The sequence below is a fragment of the Macaca fascicularis genome, chromosome 4, assembly GCF_037993035.2.
Source record: "Macaca fascicularis isolate 582-1 chromosome 4, T2T-MFA8v1.1".
Lineage (NCBI taxonomy): Eukaryota > Metazoa > Chordata > Mammalia > Primates > Cercopithecidae > Macaca > Macaca fascicularis.
The window spans coordinates 123359695-123374094 of NC_088378.1; the positions used below are offsets into that span (position 1 = coordinate 123359695).

The 14400-nt window shown below is 34.9% G+C and overlaps 1 pseudogene; it reads left to right on the plus strand.

Annotated features, from left to right (window-relative positions):
- The first annotated feature begins 5520 nt into the window (after nucleotides 1-5520).
- Nucleotides 5521-6700, plus strand: LOC102132393 (RNA-binding motif protein, X chromosome-like; annotated as a pseudogene).
- The last annotated feature ends 7700 nt before the right edge of the window (nucleotides 6701-14400 follow it).

Here is a 14400-nt window from a genome sequence, read left to right on the forward strand (position 1 = left end):
TGGTCAGAGCACAGTTTGGTTTTATACATGTTAGGGAGAGATGAGACATCAATCAGCATACGAAAGCTGAACATTGGCTCGGTCTGGAAAGGTGGGACAACTCGAAGCAAAGGCGGGACAATTGGAAGTAGGGAGGGGGCTTTCAGGTCATGGGTAGAAAAATGACAAATGGTTGCATTCTTTTGAGTTTCTGCTTAGCCTCTCCAAAACAGCCAATCAGATACGCATTTACCTCAGAGAGTAGAGGGTTGACTTTGAATAGAATGAGAGGCAGGTTTGCCCTAAGCAGTTCTCAGCTTGAATTTTTCCTTTAGCTTAGTGATTTGGGGCCCCCAAGATTTATTTTCCTTTCACAGGTGTGTGGCGAAGGTCTAATTCTTCTGAATGCAGATAACAGCACAGTGAATCTACAATCTACATAATGAGAGAAAATATTTGTAATCAATAGGTCTAATAAAATGGTAATATCCTAAATAAACAAGAAACTCAAAATTCTCAACAGCGAAAAAAAAAAAAAAAAAAGAGGCCTGGGCAAAGAACCTGAATACTGAATAGACATCTCTCAAAAGAAGATCTACAAATGGCCAACAATCAAATGAAAATATGTAGCATCACTAATCATTAGGGAAATGCAAATTAAAACTATAGATACCAACTCACACCTGTCAGAACAGCTATTTTCTTTCTCTTTTTCAAATTTCGTTATTTTACTTTAAGTTGTGGGATACATGTGCAGAATATTCAGGTTTGTTGCATAGGTATACGTGTGTCATGGTGACTTGCTACGCCTATTGTCATCTAGGTTTCTTCCCTTCACCCCCAACCCCTCAACAGGCCCCAGTGTGTGTTAGAACATCTATTTTCAAAAAGACAAAATATAACAACAAATGTTGACAAGGATATGGAGAAAAGGAAACGCTGTTCACTGTTGATGGGAATGTAAATTAGCACAGTCACTAAGGCAAACACTGTGGAGGCTCAAAAGACTAAAACATAGACCTACTATATGATCCAGCAATCCTACTGCTGGGTATATATCCAAAATAAAGGAAATCAACATATTGAGGAGATAGCTGCACTCACATTTTTATCATAGCACTATTCACAATAGCCAAGCTATGGTATCAGTCTAAGCATACATTAACAAATGAATGGTTAAAGAAAATGTGGCATATGTATATAATGTCTTTATATTTAGACAGCCTTTAGAAAGAAGGAAATATTGTCCTTTCAAAATAGGTGAACCTGGAGGACAGTATGCTAAGTAAAATAAGCCAGGCACAGAAACGCAAATATCACAAGTTTTCAATTATACGTAGAATCTAAAACAATCAAACTCATAGAAGCAAAAATTGAATGGTGGTTATCAGAGTGGGGGCTTAGGGAAATGGTCAAAGGTTGTGAAGTGGCAAAGAGACAAGAAGAATAAATGTTAAGTATATAAGGTGATGGATATGTTAAATAGCTCGATTTCATCACTCCACACTCTGTATATACATGATAACATCACTTTGTGTCCCATAATTACATAATTGGTCAAAAAATAAAAATTAAATAAAAATCATAAAATACTAATAACAAACATTTGATAAGATTAATACTGAATAACAATATTTTTTACTCATCTAGTCACTTCATTTATAAATAAAAATTATAAGATTAATAATGTTGATAAATGTTGAAGGTGAACCTCAGCTGACCTTCCTCAAGGACTGGCAAAAGCGTAAGGATTATTGTTAAAAGAACAGTGCTTTTTGGACATGCACATTGATAGTCCAGTTATTATGGCACAAGTCATTCAATTTAATTGATTTAAACTGAACCATCTGCTGTCTGACTGGCTCATAGCCAGTGGGATTTATGTAAGTAAATGAGTATCAGAGATAGAAATAATACTAATGTGAAGTTTATATTTCACTAAGAATGTCCTCTTGTGAATCGCTTGAAACCGGAAGGCGGAAGTTTCAGTGAACTGAGATCACGCCACTGAACTCCAGAGTGGGCAACAAGAGCAAAACTCTGTCTCAAAACAAAACAAAACAAAACAAAAATGTCTCCTTGTTCATCGACAAAAATTAAACATATAAAAACTGTATGCAAATCAAAAATCCTACTTTCAAGACTTCTCCTGAACGAGGTAGAATAAGTAGGATTAGATATATTCTCCTTCCCAGAACATTATTTAAATGCACAAAATAAATGAAACAAAGGTTTTGAAGACATTGGATATCAGACAATGACAGAGAGCAATAACAGAGATACTAAATAAACAATGTGAGCTCTCTGATTGTCCCGGTATACTTTCTGAAGAGGTTTCCAGATGGCACCAAAAAAGGAAAAGCAGATAGAGCCTATGGCTTGAAGAGACATAGCAGGGAAAGAAGGGAAGACAAGGTTGATAGAGTTTGCAATGCAGAGTACCAGAAAGAAGAGAGTTGCCCAGACAGAGAACTCTAGAGATCTGGAAGAGTTCTCCCTGAGTCATCAGCTGAATACTAATCCGCAAATGAACATGGGAAAACAGCTTGAGACCAGAAAAGAAATGCGTGAAAAGACAGAGGTAACAATCCTTTGTACTTACACAGGACTGGAAGAATAAATGGTCATTTCCACTAACTAGAGAGGAAATCCTAATAATTCACAGGGTATCGTAGGGGGGTATAGTATGTAGAAAATTTGTGCGTCGATCGTGGAGCAAAATTAGCCAAAGGTCAAATTCAGCTGTGGTCCTGCCTAACAAAATTTAAAGGCAATAAGCAGATACGAACTGCAAGAAATATTAAAGGCATTCCCACAGGTGGAAGGAAAATAATCCAGATGGAAATAAGAATTTACAGAAAGGGGTGATTTTGTGCCTCATTATTGTTACATTTTTCTGCTTCCTTTGCATGCCTTGGGATTTTACATTATATGTAGAACTGAAAATTCAACTTTGTTGGTTTCTTGATTATTTTTTTTCCTTTCCTTTCTTTTTTTCTTTCTTTCTTTTTTTTTTTTTTGCATTTTACAAATACTCTTGAGCTTTTTTTCTGAAATATGATTAATTTGTTGACAACAGTTTAATCCTTTTGAGTTTTCCCTTTAGCATACGCTAAAAGCCCATACAGAGGAACAATAGTATAAAATACCTCCTAAGAACATTTCTGCTTTGCTGTTTTAAATGATGGCCAATTTATCACTATTGTGATGATTGTCTCATAGAATATTTTACCGAATGTCTATCTGAGATTATCTGATGTCATGATAGCCATGATCATGATGTCAGACAGACATGGTGGATTTCTTAGATCATGCCCTCATAGACCTTGCAACCTGACAATTCCCATCTGTTCTTTGCAGAATTGGAAAGCAAATTTTGTGCACCTGTGATAGAATTCTTGATATTCTTCACAGATTTTGTCATTCTATTCAGTCAGATGTTCTTGCGTAAGGACTTTAATCATTAATAATGAAATACAAAACTAAAAAATATATGAAATGAAAATTTTGTACTGGATTACCCCAAATCTTTATTTTGGACATGAGTACTTCTCAAACTACAGAATTACAACCCTCAAGTTTTCTTCACCAGCAAGGATATTGTAGCACAACAAAAGAGAAAGTTAATACATTTCATTAAGTTACTGGAAAGTGTGGCATCCTCAGTTCTTAGTCTTCTTGGGAGAAAGAATTCAGTCAAGAAACAATTTAACAAAGAAAGCAGAGAACAATCATTTGATACAGCAATCCCACTACTGGGTATCAACCCAGAGGAAAAGAAGTCATTATGCAAAAAATGATAATTGCACACGCATGTTTATAGCAACACAATTTGCAATTGCAGAAATATGGAACCAGCCCAGTTGCCTATCAGTTAATGAGTGGATAAAGGAATTGTGGTATGTATAGATATACCATGGAGCCATAAAAAGGAACAAAATAATGGCATTCTGGCACTTGCAGCAATCTGGATGGAATTGGAGATCATTATTTTAAGTTAAGTAACTCAGGAATATAAAACTGAACATCGTATGTTCTCACTTATAAATGGTAACTAAGCTATAAGGATGCAAAGTCATAAGAATGATAAAAGGGACTTTGGGAACTGGGGGAAAGATTGGGAGTGGAGGTGAAGATAAAAGACTACAAACTGGTACAGTGTATACTGCTCTGATGATGGGTGCACCAAAATCTCAAAAATCACCACTAAAGAACTTACTCATGTAACCAAACACCACCTGTTCCCCAAAAACCTATGGAAATTTAAGAAGAGAGAGCTATGCAGAAAAAAAGCTTCAGAAATCTAACTACAGGGCCCTTTTATATCATTGTTGAGTACTCAGATATGCAAGTGTGGAGTGAAACTCGATGAGGCCAGGTAAAAAAACAACCAAGTATCTATAAGGTAAATATTTCCAGAGTTTGCACAAGACAAGCTCTAACAACATATATTGAACTCCACCTAGCCAGAGTGGAGAGTTCTTGATTATTTAGCATATTTAAGAGAGTAACTTTTCATCAGAGGGGACAGTATCTTAATAATTTGGACAAATTATCAGTGGAATAAAGGCGACTCTAGATTGCTCGCAGAAAAGCTTTAAAAACTGACTCAAAGGAATGACAATGATCTATAAGTAACCAATTACCTGTCCATACAAAGCCTAATAATTTTTAAAGGAAGAAAACAAAAATCCAGCCAAAAAACATCAAATCTTTAATGTTCAGCATAAAATAAAAAATGACTGCTAAGTTAAGTAAAAAAATGTAATCCAAAGCAGGAGAAAAATAATCAAATAGAACTATAAATGACAGAGATAATGGAACTAGCAAATACATTAAGCAGCTATTATAAATACGTAAACATATGTAAAGAATAACATGAACAAAATAAAAGGGTAAATAGAAATTTAAAAAACAAACAACTAGATAGAACTTCTAGAGTTGAACAATAATGTCTAAATGAAACTTTAGATAGGCTTACCAACACATAAGATATTACACAAGAAAATATCAGTAAATATTCAAATTTAGCAATGAATCTATTAAAATTGAAAAAGAAAGAGAATGAAATAATTTGTTTCAGTAATCCACGGAACAAAATAAATTTATGTGCAGACATGGAATAGGAATTCCGAACAGGGTAAGGACAGAGAAATAAAAAAATAAAAATTGAAGAAATAGAGGTTACTATATTCTCAAATTTGAATAAAGCTACAATGCTTGCTCAACACCTGGAAATATTTTTAAATGCCTATCAAAATAAAACAGAGCAAAATAAAATTGCTAAAAGCCTGTGATAGAGAAAATCTTAACAGTAGCCAGAGAAAAAAGACAAATTACATAAGAAAAACAAGGTTTAAAATGTATGCATATTGGTTGCACAGTAGCATTAATGGCTTCACGATTTGGTCCTCGGACCTGGCAGCTGCCACTGGTGTTGAGTTGGTAGGAAGTCACTGTTAGTGAGCTCACTGGAACTTGAACCCATTGTCACCCCTCTGATTCACCAGCAAAAAAAGAAATTGATTAATGTTTTAAAAAATGGTTGTAGCAGATTGTCCAGGAAAGTTCTTCATTGTTGGGCTTAATATGGAAACAAATGAGAAAGCGCTTGAAGCACCATTTGGCAAATACGGACGAATAGTGAATAGTGGAAGTACTCTTGATGAAAGACCGTGAAATCAACAAATCAAGAGGATTTGCTTTTGTCACCTTTGAAAGCCCAGCAGACGCTAAGGATGCAGCCAGAGACATGAATGGAAAGTTATTAGATGGAAAAGCCATCAAAGTGGAATAAGCCACCAAACAATCATTGGAAAGTGGTAGATATGGACCACCTACACTTCCAAGAAGTAGAGGCCCTCCAAGAGGTCTAAGAGGTGGAAGAGGAGGAAGTGGAGGAACCAGGGAACCTCCCTCATGGGGAAGACACATGGATGATGGTGGATATTCCATGCATTTTAACACAAGAACCAGGGAACCACTCCCAGTAAAAAGGGGACCATCACCAAGAAGTGGAGGTCCTTCTTCTAAGACATCTGCACCATCAGGACCAGTTCACAGCAGCAGTGGAATGGAAGGAAGAGCTCCTTTATCACATGGGAGAGATAGTTACGGAGGTCCACCTCGAAGGGAACTGCCGCCCTCTCGTAGAGATGTTTATTTGTCCCCAAGAGATGATGCTTATTCTACTAAAGACAGCTCTTCAAGCAGAGATTACCCAAGTTCTCGTGATACAAGAGATTATGCCCCACCACCACGAGATTATACTTACCATGATTATGGTCATTCCCGTTCATGTGATGGCCATCCATCAAGAGGTTATAGTGATAGAGATGGATATGATCGTGATCATGACTATTCAGATCATCCAAGTGGAAGTTCCTACAGAGATTCATATGAGAGTTATGATAACTCACATAGTGCTCCACCTAAACAAGGGCCCCCACCATTTTATGCTGGAAGCAGTCTCTATCATGATTACAGCAGCTCACGTGATGGATATGGTAGAAGTGAAGACAGTTACTCAAGCAGCCGAAGTGATCTCCACTCAAGTGGTCGTGATTAGCTTGGCAGACAAGAAACAGGGCTTCTCGCTTCTTTGGAAAGGGGGTACCCTTCTCCACGTGATTCCTACAGCAGTTCAAGCTGCAGAGCACCAAGAGGTGGTGGCTGTGGAGGAAGCTGATCTGATAGAGGGGGAGGCAGAAGCAGATACTAGAAACAAACAAAACGTTGAGCCAAAACCCCAGTTCAAAGAAACAAAGAAAAAGTGAAACTATTCTGTCACAGCTACCCAAGGACTACTAAAAGGAAAACTTGTGTCACCTTTTTTAAATTCCCTGTTAAGTTCCCCTCCATAATTTTTATATTCTTATGAGAAAAAAAGTAAAACATGTTTAATTTTATTTGACTTTATGACATTGCTTTTCAACAAGCAAATATTAAATGTGTTAAGACTTGTTATATTAGTGTTGTAACTTTCCAAGTAAAAGTGTTCCTAAAGGCCAATTCCTATCTGATTTTTCCCAGTAAATGACGCAAGCAATTCTAAGATCTTCCACAAAACATCTAGCCATGTAAAATGGAGAGATGAATTGTTCTGCCTATACAAACAAGCTAGCTATTAGAGGGTGGTTGGAGTATGCTACTTAGAAGATTTCAGGTGTCTTCCAACTGAAATCTCAATGTTCTCAGCATGAAAAACCTGAAATCAGATGCCTATGTAAGGAAAGTGCTATTCACGCAGTAAACCCAAAAAAGCAAATGGGTAATGCTGGCCATTTTGCTTTTCTGACATTTCCTTGGGAAACCGCAAGAACCTCCCCTTTCCCCTCCCTGAATAAGACCATTTAAGTGTGTGTTAAACAACTACAGAATACTAAATAAAAAGTTTGGCCAAAACCAACCATGAAGCTGCAAAGGTGTCTGCTCTTACTGTTTCAAATTTTTGCAACTCTGTAATGTCTCACTTTTAATGGAACAGCTTGATTGCAAAGGAGAAAATAGATAAGCAATGAAATTATCTCCAACTTCCTAAAGGTTTATGACTTCTAAAAAGTTAATCTATCAGCATTCCACATCAGGTTTAAAGCATCGAATGCCTGTGAAACAGCAAAGATGGTTTAAGATTATGCTCATTATGGTCATGGAGTGCTGATTTATTCACAGTAGATAAAGCTAGCAGTCAGATAAATCAAATGCTAAGAGTTGTTGAAGCAGACGGTGGCTGATTGTCAATAAGTCACTACAGTTGCATAAGTAGTGCTGTCAGAATTGGTTTGGTGCAAGCAATAAATTTTGCCTTCAAGGGTTCCTATGGACCTGAGGATGGCATCAGTGTTGATTAACATTCATAACTAGGGAGTGAGTGGTAGTTCCTTAAAACAATAATTGACCAAATGGAAAAGGAGAAGTAATTAAGGAAACTGGTAAGTGGAAGTAGTCAGGAAGTTCTTGTGTTTCTTTACATAGATTTTACAGCTTTGGTTTTCATTTTCTTTAGCTAAAGTCATGGGACAACTCTTCAATTTAGAACTTAAGTTGAATCGTAAAAATGATAAATCTAAGTGGTAGCTCTATCTAGTGAAGTGTCTGTGTCTGTCAGTAAGTGAAACATTTTTTTGGTGGTGGCTTATCAAGAAACACAGTTTAGTTGTAGAATAAAACTTACGAGTGACATCTGGAAAGTAACAAACATGTTAAAATGGCAAGCACACTGGAAATAAGTAGGCCACGTTTGCTGTATTGTTTTATAAGCTCACTTTACCTCCCCATCTTGGAAACAAGTTTTAGTTTATTGCTTTAGAGACTAGAGCCAATAGCATAATTTTCTCAAAAGAAACAGACTCGAGTTGTTGGATTACAGGAACTAACTCATATTCTAGGATTTTTTTTTTTTTTTTTGGTCGTAATTATGGCAATGTCATGTTTTACCATTTGCAACTAGGGATAGTAAGTACAACATTTTAACTCTCATTTAACAGACTACTACTAATCACAGACCTGTAATGGGTAATGACCAAATTTATGTGGTTGTTGTACTTCCATAGTTGTTTTAGCCCAATCCTTCCATACTTTTATGATTACTTGGATTAAAGCCTCTGTGAGGACCTTTTCGGCTCTTGAGATATCCTAGATATTTAAGATATATAGATATCCTAAAGATAGTATAGGATATAGAGATTGTACCAATTATGAATGACTATTAAGTTCAAAGCAAGGAATATGTTAAAATGACCAGACACCTGTTTGATAAATAGTTTACTGACCTAGCAAACTTGCGGAAAAAGAATCAGACCTTGATTGTTCTGGGTTTATACTGGTTGTAAAACAGAATGATATAGAAAATGTTTTCCTTGTTTAACTGGTAGTTGAACATAGAACTTGGGTATTATAGATCACTTTTCACTTTTTGGAATGTTATGTATTGAAACTTAATAAAACTTTAACATGGCCAAAAAAAAAAAAAAGTATTCATGTTGCCTATGGAAAATATACAACCAAAAAGTTAGTGGAATAACCTCTTAGAAGCTGTAGAAAATATTATGGCAACCTAAAATGTATATTCAGTACAAGTGCATATTTCAAACACCAACTCAAAATAAAGCTTAAAAAAAAGGTCTCTGAATATAGCTAGCCCTATAAATATGTAAGCAATTGAATTAGTAGTTTGTAAACTTTACCTCAAAGAACACACAGTCCCACATACATTCACAGTTATAGCCTATAAATTGTTTAACAAATAAATACTATTCTTACACATTTTTTTTTTTCAGAAAACAGAGGTCAACATTTTCCTGATAACAAAAGTCAAAAAAGAAACATCAAAGAAATAAAACTGGGAGATAATATCTTCATAAAGATAGATACAAACTTCTTAACAAAATATTAGCAAATGTTGTTACCAGTAGGTGTCCAGTTTCTTGGCATCTCGAAGAAGGAATTGAACAAAACTCACAAAGTGAGGAAAGCAAAAGTTGGGATTTATTGAGAATGAAAGTACACTCCACAGTGTGGGAGCAGCCGGAGCATAGGGGCTCAACAGCGCCATTTACAGAATTTTCTGGAATTTCAATACCCTAGAGGTTTCCCATTGGTTACTTGGCATATATTCTATGTAAATGAAGAGAATGAGGTGAAGTCACAGAGTCATTTACTCGGGATGTACCCTATTGTAAATGGAGAGGATGTTATTTGGTGTGTGTGATCTAGGTAAATGGAGAGGATGAATGTGAAGTTACCAAGTGTAAATGGTGTGAACGGAGAGGAGGAAGTGAACTTACAAAGCCATTCACATTCCTGTCATTGCTGATGTGCTTTCATTTGATTTAGTTCTAGAAAGTCAGCAGGGATCAGTCTTAAGTTCCCTGCCTCCAGGTCTTATTCTCCTGCCTCAATGTGATATATCATAGCCCAGTTAGTTTTATAGCAGAAATGCAAGGTTGGTTTGAATATCAACCTATATAATTTATTACATTAATATACTTTTTAAAAAGCCATGGTTGTCACAAAAGATGCAGTAAAGCTTTTGAGAGCATGTAATACCCATTCAACTTGATAAAAGTCAAGTTGAAAAACTCTCAGCTAAAATCACACTTAATGGTGAAATATTTAGTGTTCTTCTTTGAATATTAGTAACAAGGAAATGATTTCCACTCTTAATATGAATTCATTCAATAAGTCAAAACATAAAACATATGAACATTAGAATGGAAGAATTAAACCTGTCTTCATTCACATGTGACATATGCAGAAATGTGTATGTGCATATACATTGAGGAATCAAGACAAAGCTACTAGCATTTGTGAGTAGGCTAGCAAATGCTGTAAGATATTAAGTCTCCACACAAAAATCAATTATATATCTATATACTAAAATGAACAGAAATTGAATTGTAAAAAATATCAGTCATAATAGTATCAAAAACATGAAATGACTAGTGATAAATTTTAAAAAATATGTGCAAAGCAAACTGAAAGAATATTGTTGAAAGAAATCTATGCAATCTCAATCAACAGGATTACTTGTTGAAATTGACAAGCTTATTTCAAAATATATGATAATACAAGAGATAACAAATAGATAAGTAATTTTAGTTTTTAAAGAAAATGTTAGAGGACTTACACTACCTGGTTTCAGGATATAATATAAATACAGATATAATCAGGCCAATTTGATGATGTTATGAAGACAGACACATAAATCATTAGAATCAAAAGTCTAGTTAGTTAGGTACATAGATAGATAGATATTAATTTATCTTTCACAATGTTGCCAAGTCAATTTAATGAGAAAATTATACTGATGAAATACTATGACTGGAACAATAGCGTATTTTTATGGAGAAAAAAATAATACTTTGTTCTTAATTCACACCATACAACAAACAACTCAAAATAGATTATAGATCTAAAATTAAGAGACACAAGTATTAAAGTTTCAGAAGAGCAAACAACATTTTTATGATTTTAGGTTGGTTAGCAAAAATATTTTACATAGAACATAAAAAAAGTATGAATAACAAAAATATTCACATTTAGAATACATCAAAATGAAAAACTACTGCTCTTTAAAACATACCCATAATGAAATAAGGCAAGTCACAGACTAGAAGAAAATATTGGAAATGATTATATTTAACACAGAAATACAAGAAATACATCTAGACTATATAAGGAACTCTTAAAATTCAAAGGTAAGAAGAAAAATGAATCAATTTTAAATTACAAAAAAGATGTAAATATATATTTGATTTAAGATATACAAATGACCAATTTTCATCTAGAAAAAATGTCAGCATCATTAGTCATCAGGGAAATTAAAACTAAAATTATAATTGGATACCACTACAAACCCAATAGAATGGTTAAAATGTAAGACTAACAATACCAATATTGATAATTGGTTACTGACATATGTTGCCTATGGGAATATAAAATGACAATCTTTGAAAAATGCATTTCAGCAGTTTTATATAAATTTGAACAGATATTTACCATATGACTTAGCCATTCCATTTCTAGATATTTGCCCAAGAGAAATGAAAGCACACACCCACACAGAGACTGGTACACAAATGTTTATAGCTTTTTTATTGCCCATAGCCAAAATCTGGGAACAGTCCAAATAGCCATCAACATGTGGATAAATAAACATGTTAGCATAACATACAATTGAATGCTAAGAAGCAATAAAAAGGAGTGAACCGTCGATACAACTTCACAACATGGATGATCTCATAAACATTATGTTGAAAAAAGTCAGGCACAGAAGAGTAGGTACTTTTGAGTCATTCATATGAAACGGGAAAGATAATTCCAATCTGTATAGGCAGAAAGCAGATTGGTGATTGGGGCTAATGTGGGTGAAACAGGATTGACTGTGAAGAATCACAAGGAACTTTTTCAGATGATAAAAATATTTCATTTCTTGAGGTAATGATGGTAGTTACCTGTCTGTACACATTCTTTCAAACTCATCAAAATATACACTAAATTGGGATGCATTTTATTTTAAGTAAATTATCCCTTGATAAAGTGTATTTTATTGAAATAAAACTTAATCTAAGTTTTATATTAGAGAAAATTTAGATTTCTAAGCTAAGAAATGTGATTGTATATATTTTCATCAGTCTGTGCATCAGTCTATACACCAAGCAGTATATAAAATTATTATACTTATTTATGTTTTAATAAATTAATTTAACATAGTGTAATAACATGATGTAATAGAGAAAACCTTATGCTAAGGATAAGAATCCCTAAGTTAGATTCCAGTTCTGCTTATTATTGGATTTGTGGTCTTCATCAAAGCCACTGACTCCCTCCGTGTGTCACTTTGCATACTTAATAATGAGTATTATAATACAAATCCAATACAGTGCAGTAATATTCAAATGACATGATAATTTTGTCCTTCACCACAACTTTAAAGCATTATATAAAGATAGCCTTATTTCTATATTATCGTCACCATTACTTTAAAAAGTAGACATTGGCTTTGTAATAATTTGTGCAGGGAGTCTATGTTTCCCACAATAAGAGAGCTGCTTTATGTTCTAATGTCATCCAGGATTCAGAGAATGTTTAACTTTAATATTAGATCATATTTACTTCAGTGAAAGAGGTGAAAGGCTATTGGAAAAATAAAAATGGATGGCAACTTAGCCATCAAAAAATACAATAAGGCTTGGGCATGGTGGCTAATGCCTATAATACCAGCACTTTGGGAAGCTGAGGTGGGAGGATCGCTTGAGTATAGGAGAGTGAGACCAGCCAGGACAACACAGTTAGACGTTATCTCTATAACAAATTTAAGCAGGGCACGGTGGCTCACACCTGTAATCCCAGCACTTTGGGAGGCCAAGGCTGGCGGATCACAAGTTCAGGAGATCGAGACCATCCTGGTTAAGAGTGTGAAACTCCGTCTCTACTAAAAATACAAAAAATTAGCCAGGCGTGGTGGCGGGCGCCTGTAGTCCCAGCTAGTCAGGAGGCTGAGGCAGGAGAATGGCCTGAACCTGGGAGGCGGAGCTTGCAGTGAGCCGAGATTGTGCCACTGCACTCCAGCCTGGGTGACAGAGAGAGACTCGGTCTCAAAAAAAAAAAAAAAAAAAAAAAAAAATTAAAATAGTTGCTGGGTGTGGTGGCATGCAACTGTAGTCCCAGCTACTCAGGAAGCTGAGGTGGGAAGATTTCTTGAGCCCAGGAGTTCCAGGCTGCAGTGAGCCATGTTTATACCACTGCACTCCAGCCTGGGTGACAGAGTGAGACTCTGATTAAAAAATATAATAATACGATATGTATCATCTCAGACTGGGAAAAGAATATATACTCTTTTGATTCTAGGTGAGACTTGTTTTCTATGAATATATCTTAGTTCGATATGTCTTATTGGAAGTAAAGTGTATATATTATTTATTTATTTATGTCTATTTAAAGCTAGTAACGAGCTAGGCAAAGCTCAAATGAGGGAACTTTTCCCATTTTTAGAATTATTTTGCTCATTTATGCTTACATATAGATTGATTTTGCTAGATGCTAAATTTTTAAATTTTTGTTCTGTATGTGAGTATATTTTACATTAAAATGAATGACCAACCATAGCAAACCCACTGTAGAAAATAATGAACTGTGATAATCAATAATTTCTACCTTCTTGTTGCAAAATAAACTGGATCACTTCTTTAGAATTCAGTAGCAAAAGAAAATAAAACAAATTCTAATGGAAATACAATGAGCAGCAGAGAGGCAAGGAAAGAATCTTAGTTTTATTGCTGTGTTCAGTTATAAAGAAGTTAAGACATACAGTACTGTAGAAGATTGAAAAGTCAAGGAGGAAAAGAGTTATTTAACAAAGAAAATGGTTTGTGAAAAACTAACAAATGGAAGACCTCCACAAACCTTTTTAATGGTTTTCTGGCAATGTTACTGGCTAAATAATGGAGTGATGCCCTGAAGAAATTCTAAAGTGCACTATTACTTAGGAAATGTAAAAACTTCTTTGGGCTAATCGTTAGACACAAAGTGATTGGACCTCAGATTGGACAAATTCCATGGTAAATGGAAAGAACTTGACTTTCTGAAGGCTTTGTGAGGGCAACAGCTTTTCAGTCAGTGAATCGAAACTGTAAACTTGCTTGGTCAATAGATCAACATTTGCGTTTGGGAAATTCATTGTTTCCCTTCTACAAGGCCCCACTTTAATCCTAAATTGCGATTTTACTAAAGAAAATGACTCCTTCACCTCCCCCAGAAAGTTAATATTTTCTTGTCTATTTAGCATTGTGAGTTAACTATTGTGATTAATGCAGTTTCCTGGTTTCAAGTTGTTCTCATTTGTTTGAATCCTGAAATAGCTTTAAAGAATGGACTGTGACTATAAACAATTCCAATTAAAAAGCAATCACTTTTCAACTA